This window comes from Chiloscyllium plagiosum, chromosome 28 (assembly GCF_004010195.1).
Source record: "Chiloscyllium plagiosum isolate BGI_BamShark_2017 chromosome 28, ASM401019v2, whole genome shotgun sequence".
In the NCBI taxonomy this organism is placed as follows: domain Eukaryota; kingdom Metazoa; phylum Chordata; class Chondrichthyes; order Orectolobiformes; family Hemiscylliidae; genus Chiloscyllium; species Chiloscyllium plagiosum.
The window spans coordinates 28,446,105-28,452,948 of NC_057737.1; positions in this window are offsets into that span (position 1 = coordinate 28,446,105).

Consider the following 6,844-nt stretch of genomic DNA (forward strand, 5'->3'; position numbering starts at 1 on the left):
TAAGGCTAGAACTGGCTGTTCCGCAGTCTTTGAATATTGCTGATGTTTCAGAATTTGCAGTCATCGATTTGTTCTTCCTGTCATTCTATGACTAGTTCTGGTCTTCAGAACGTCTCACCGAGATGGTATCTCTGGGTCTGGTCAGTCTGACGATGCTTACCCCAAGGCACAAGTTGCTGGAGATGCTGGAAGCTTGGCTGCTGGTCTCTCTCTTTAGACACTCCTGAAGAAGGTGTGTAAGCAGTGTGCTGGGGCTCCAGTTTGCCCCTTTTATCCCCTTTTTGTTCATTTCTCGAAGATTTTGTTGCCTGTTTCCAATCCTAGCATCAGGCAGGGACAGGAAGATTCAATGAAGTTGTTACTTTTCATATTTGCAGATTGCAAACCATGGTTTTGAAACTTCAACTATCAAGTACTGCCCTTGTCACACTTTGCCTCTGGCCTCCGACTGAACTGGATGCTACCAAGTCTGCATAACATACTTCTGACAAAGCAGGTTCACTGAGAGAGTATGCTGCTTCATTCTGAAACAGTGCAGCCAATAGCAATTGGCCAGGCATTTCCAGGCCTGAGTATTTTTGACAGGAAGTTGATTGTCCAAGGCCTGTCCGTATGAATAATGTCTGTTCCAACTCTGCAGTTTGCAAACCACACCTTGACTTTTGAAATTCCCATTCCCTTGTTGGCCCTAAACTCTTCCAATATAGAGACGATTGTTACTGTGACCTGTTTAAATCCTGCTTCCAAAGTTCTCAATTCACTATGAGTTCCCACCTTACTATCTCCAATTGCCCACTATCATTGTTACCATTTCATTAATAGCTCAGTTTAATGAAGATAACTTTCCCTCGAATGCCATGGACCAACCCTTGATAAACCTTTGGACCATTATTGACCATATCCCCCAGACCGACGGTGACTCATCTCCCAAACTGACTCAGCACCTCACACCTGACTGATTATGTCTCATCGACACCCCACTCCTCTCCTGTACTGATGTTTCAAAAGTAGCCAACAGACTGACTGTAACTCCCAGTCCCCAGACTGCAAGGATGTTGATACAGCAACTTGTGTAAAATCAAGTATCTGACTGGCCATGGCCAAGCCCCCAGGACTGGAACCATACAAGCCCCTGACTAACCGAGGCAGTCCCTTCTCACCGACTGTAGTCCTCCTCTACTCCAGTAAGGAGTCTTCTTCTTTGACTTTCACATATTAACATTTACTTGAAGCTCGCTGTGTGTTTGCCAAAGTAAGCTGCTGGCACATGTTGCAACTCTGATGTTGACATAGTCCAGTGCCACACAGGAAAATGACTAATAGATAGACTGTTCAGTGCTGTTCACCACCATAAGCTGCTTGCTTCTCCCTCCAAGCTAAAAAGCAAGTAAGCTGCAGAGATTGGCAACCTACAACTGAGCACTCAAGACCTGGTGCACGAAGGAAACTATACAGCCCACATAGACTGGCAGCCTCTAAGTAAGTGCTAAAGTGAGTGAAGATTATAAATACAAACTGTGACTCTGTTCACATTTGAAATCTGTGGCTTGTCTCTGCACATGAAACAATCTAACAGAAACATATACATGGTATAAGTATATAAGCTCCAAATATAGCATTCAGACCCTGAAATGGTGACTGAGTTGGTCCAAGAGCAGACATGATGATGTGGTGAGGCTGGTGTTTTGCCACTGCCGAGTAACATAGAGGAAGGGTTGGCGAGGATGGTGGAGCATGCAGAGTCTTTGTATAGAGGAAGCAGTGACATGATGATCCAGAACAGGAATTCAGCCAGTTGCAGCCATCAGGTGTCTGTGTTGATTTATGTGTTGGGTTTTTGTATTGTCTACTTTCTCACTGGAAGCAAAGGTAATTGGAAGTGCAATGTGATTGGGATTTGGATGGTGTATTAATGAGGTGTAAAAGCTTGGAAATAAGGTAGTTACCATTCAAAGGTGAAATTCTGAAATCACCGTTTAAGGCTTGAGGGGAAAATCATACAGGTTTTTCCCAATGTCAAGAATCTGAAGTTTCATTCTCGACTTAAGGGATATGGGGAGAGTGCGGGTAAGTGGCGTTGAAATGCCCATCAGCCATGATTGAATGGTGGAGTGGACTCGATGGGCCGAATGGCCTTACTTCCACTCCCATTTCTTACGGTCTTACAGACTTATTTATGCACCTCACTCCCATTAATACCAGGGAGGAGAAAGTTCCATCGTATATCTTTCTGCATCTCCTTCTACTATTATTTACTTTCTCACAGATCTCACTCCTTTGTTTAACCATCATCCCTTGGCTGGAGATCCAAATAAACAGCCAACTGCTAACAAAGCCCTTAGTATGTAGCTGTTGCATGTACAGGATAGTATATCAAAACAGTCAACTTTGAATCTTTCTTCCTCCCTAACCAGGAATTTGCCATGTCTTCTTTTTCCTCTTAGGCAGTCCCTCAGAACTGAGGATGACTTGCTTTCAGTCCAGGGCGATGAGTCCTGTCAAATAGTCCAGTGCATAATCTGCACACTGTGCTCCATGCAGGGCAAGTGGTGTTTAACAGGTTGATATATAGGCTGTTTAGAGGTTTGCACACTCCCTCCAACGCTTTGACTTCACCTCTACATGTTGCAGAATCTGCCCTGGGTTTACTCCATTTCCTTTATTGCAGAGCTTATGTATTGATGGCAATGGAATGCTGATTCCTCAATAAGTTGCTCGCTACATAGGTATGATGTGGAGGAGCTTGTGTTGGACTGGATTGGACAAAGTTAAAAATCACACAATGCCAGGTTATAGTCCAACAGATTTATTTGGAAGCACTAGTTTTCGGAGCGCTGTTCCTTCATGAGGTAGCTGTGTGATTTTTAGCTACAAAGATAAATATTGTGTGATGCTGCACATCAATGTGTCACCCAGACATTTTTCAAATAGTGCATACATTTATGTATTATTTCCAATGGCACTGATATAATATTGATTGTATGAAATACAAATGTTGGAAAGGAAGTGAGTAGCCAATTGAACATTTGCTGTGCTGAGCTCTCCTTTCTTCCAGCATCACAGGAGCTTACTTATAGTAACATCCCAAGCTTTGCATGTAAAATAGCTCAGAGAATACCTAGCGAGTCCCTAACCTCATTTAATCGAGGATGCAAGTTCATTGGCCCAGGAGACACTTCTTCCTTCTTAAGTTGTCTTCCACTTGCCTCTGCTTTCTGACTGTGAATAAATCATAGATGACTAAATACTTCAACCACACAACTTGATTACAGTCACTTCATTTACCATCTATCCAACCAATTATGGACACTCACACAGATTCCTCCCACGGGAAATGGTTCATGCAGTGGAGCCAAATTTACTGAAAATAAATGTATGAAGTAAAAACCAAATGTTCAGGTGGTATTTCATTATGTTTCTATTTTCACATAAGGCCAGAAGGGTTTATTTGCAAGTCCTATCTATTTGCTCTTATAAAAGACAATAAAACCAATTACTTTGGAATAAAATAATGTTTTGTCACACGTTGTAGTCACACTGGATACAATGGCCTGATTATGGCTCAGTGTAACTGAGAAAAGCACAGCAGGTCAGGCAGCAGCCGAGGTACAGGAGAATCGACGTTTTGAGCATAAGCCCTTCATCATGATTCCTCATGAAGGGCTTATGCCTGAAACATTGATTCTCCTGCACCTCAGCTGCTGCCTGACCTGCTGTGCTCTTCCAGCACCACATTCTTGATTCTGATCTCCAGCATCTGCAGGCCTCCATTTCTCCTCAATGTAACTCGGGCCCAAATACTGTGAATACTGCTGTCACAAGCATGCATTTTCAATGCACGTGCACACTTTGAAAGATGTTGCCAGTGTTTGAGGGTTTGAGCTATAGGGAGAGGTTGAATAGGCTGGGGCTGTTTTCCCTGAGTGTCGGAGGGTGAGGAGTGACCTTATAGAGGTTTATAAAATCATGAGGGACATGGATAGGGTAAATAGACAAGGTATTTTCCCTGGGCTGGGGTAGTCCAGAACTAAAGGGCATAGGTTTAGGGTGAGAGGGGATAGATTTAAAAGGGATCTAAAGAGCAACTTCTTCATGCAAAGAGTTGTGCATGTATGGAGTGAGCTGCCAGAGGAAGTGGAGGCTGGTACAATTGCAACATTTAAAAGGCATCTGGATAGGTGTACGAATAGGAAGGGTTTAGAGGGATATGGGCCAAATGCTGACAAATGGGACTAGAGTAATTTAGGATATCTAGTCAGCAGAGATGAGTTGGACCGAAGGATCTGTTTCCATGTTGTACATCTCTAGGACTCTATGTGTTGTTTTTTTTTGTTCATCACTTTTCCCAGAGACATTGGAAAAGGAGCAAGAAAACTGCCAAGATCCTGAAACTCATTTTCTGCAGTTATACCAGTGCAAAATCCAGTTCAGTAATTCTGTATTCTAACAGAAAAGATTTTTGACATCTTTAGGCTGTGAAAGCACCTCAGAAGAGATGACCCATCAGTCAGTACTGATTTTACTTCTGCCCGCCTGCCAGAAACTGGCCTTACACACACCATGATCTTAGAACTGACATCAAAGGCTCTCCGCAGAAGGTCAAGATCCTGCTTTAAATACTTTGAACAGGATCTGAACAGGGTGCAACTGCAACGAATCTAGAAGCAAAAAGAATAATAGGGGGCAAAAGAGGCCGAGAAAGATAAGTTCAATTTTTTTATTTCCTTGTGGGATAGAAGTGACTGCAAAATCTTTCTGATTTCCCAGTAGAATCACTAACCTGTACATGGCAGATCATTCCTTCAAGGCTCTAGTGGTCATTGCTCTGCCACTCAAAATCCCTGCAGCACCCCGACCTCCCCCACCAGCTAGCTCATTCTTAATGCCAAATTTGGGTAAAGACACTGATAAACTCTAAACAATTGAGACCCGAGATAAAGAAGAGAAAAGGTAGACTTGCATTTATGTAGCATGTGAGGATATCTGCTTCCCAATCTTTCGCACTCTCCCAGCCAGGACTTCTGCTGGGGTCGCCATCGTCAGTGATCACTCACAAGCGAAGATGAAAGGGTACGTAGGACGTTCCATTCTGTGATCCATTCTGTGACTGACAACCCCACTCCTCAAGGCACGTTCAGCAGGCATTTCCAGAAAGTTGAATTACTACTTGCCTTTGATATTACCAGCATTCTTTTCTCTGGTTGCTTTTCCAGGCTGTCTCTTGCCGATGTCTGTTCTCAAACATTGTGCCCTTTTATACAGGAGGTTCCTCCAAATCGGTTTCTTCTGCATGAAGTATCGCCCATGAATGAACACCTCTGCTGTTTTTCTTAAGGGAAGCCTTCAGGATCTCTTTTGAAATGCTTCCTTCATCCTCCTTTCATTTGAGAGCCTTTATTCAGCTGGGTGAAAAAGATTTGCTTTGACAGGCAGAACTCAGGCCTCCTAAGCACATGCAGTTGGATGCAGATGATCATGTGCTCAATCCTGGTACTGTTAGCTGCTTCAAAGATGCTGATGTTAGCATGCAGCTGATATACAGGATCCACCTCAAGTGTCAGCAGTGGTACTCCTCAAGTGCTTTGAGGTGGCCTTTATATGTTGTCCAAGTTTTGGAGCCAATATAGAAGTGTCAGAAGGATGACTATCACATATACAAGGATCTCTGTATGGAAGTCACTCAAATAAATTTACTCTGCTGTACTAGCCATGGATTAGCAAAGACCTTTGAGGAACAAGCAAAGCCAAGCATTTTAGAGGACATGTTTATCACTCGTGACATTGCTGACTTCTTCAGTACATTTTCAAAAGTTTCAAACCTTTCAGTGGGTGGGTGAGTGGGCCAGAAGATGCATGGTGGGATGGGTGGTAGTAGATAAAGAGGTAGATTTGAGAGGGAACTTGCACTGGGTCAGGGGATAGGTGAATCAAAGTTAGGGGTATCCAGACTGGGTCAACTGTGTAGTCAAAGGACATTTGTGACAGGATTTACTGAAACTCTGAAGTCACTTAAAAAGAACATTGATCTGCACCTGAAGCACTGTATCTTGAAGGCTACAGACCAGACATTGGAAAATGGGATTACAATGGGTGCTAGTTTATTCAGCTGATGAACAGCACTTCTGGCAATGTAACATTCACAGATGACTGCACTGGGGTGTCAGCCCTGGGTTTGCTTGTGCTCAAATCCAGGAATAATACTTCAACCTCCTCATGAAGAAGTAAGAGCACTTACAGAACTACAGCTAACCCACCCTCCACCCATTTACACTAACGAGTGCCCTCCAGCATACCCATTTGAATCACCCCCAAGCTTTGGCCTTTCTGTTCTGAATATAAAAGATGAAAGAACATATGCTAATTTTCTGGTTTATTTTTATTGGTTGTAGGCTTAGAATTTGCATTTGTACCACCATTATACCATCAGTTGTCAAAATAAGTGAATTCTTTAAGTTTAGCTATTTAACTATGAGTTTAATAGTAGATGTGTGTAAGTTCTACAATTTAATTTCCCTTTACCAGCAAAATCCTGTACCTGCCTAAATCACCACGGTTAAAAAAAATCTTAAGCACGACCTTCAAAAGTTGAAAGGTTTTAATTACTGAGCTGTATGACTTTCTCTCAGTGAGATGAGAGGAAGCTCTGAGCTCTTTATAGATCTGACTGGATTTCAAATGAGTTGGCAGTTCATGACTGATGAAAAGCATCCCAGCATCCAGGCATTGATGAGCCTGATTCATCTCCTTCAGGAACTGTACGACATGACAGTGGCCAAATAACTTCCTGATAACGAGCTCAAACCTTTACCCAGTATGCCGTAAGACTTAAAGGTCATCTTTAAGA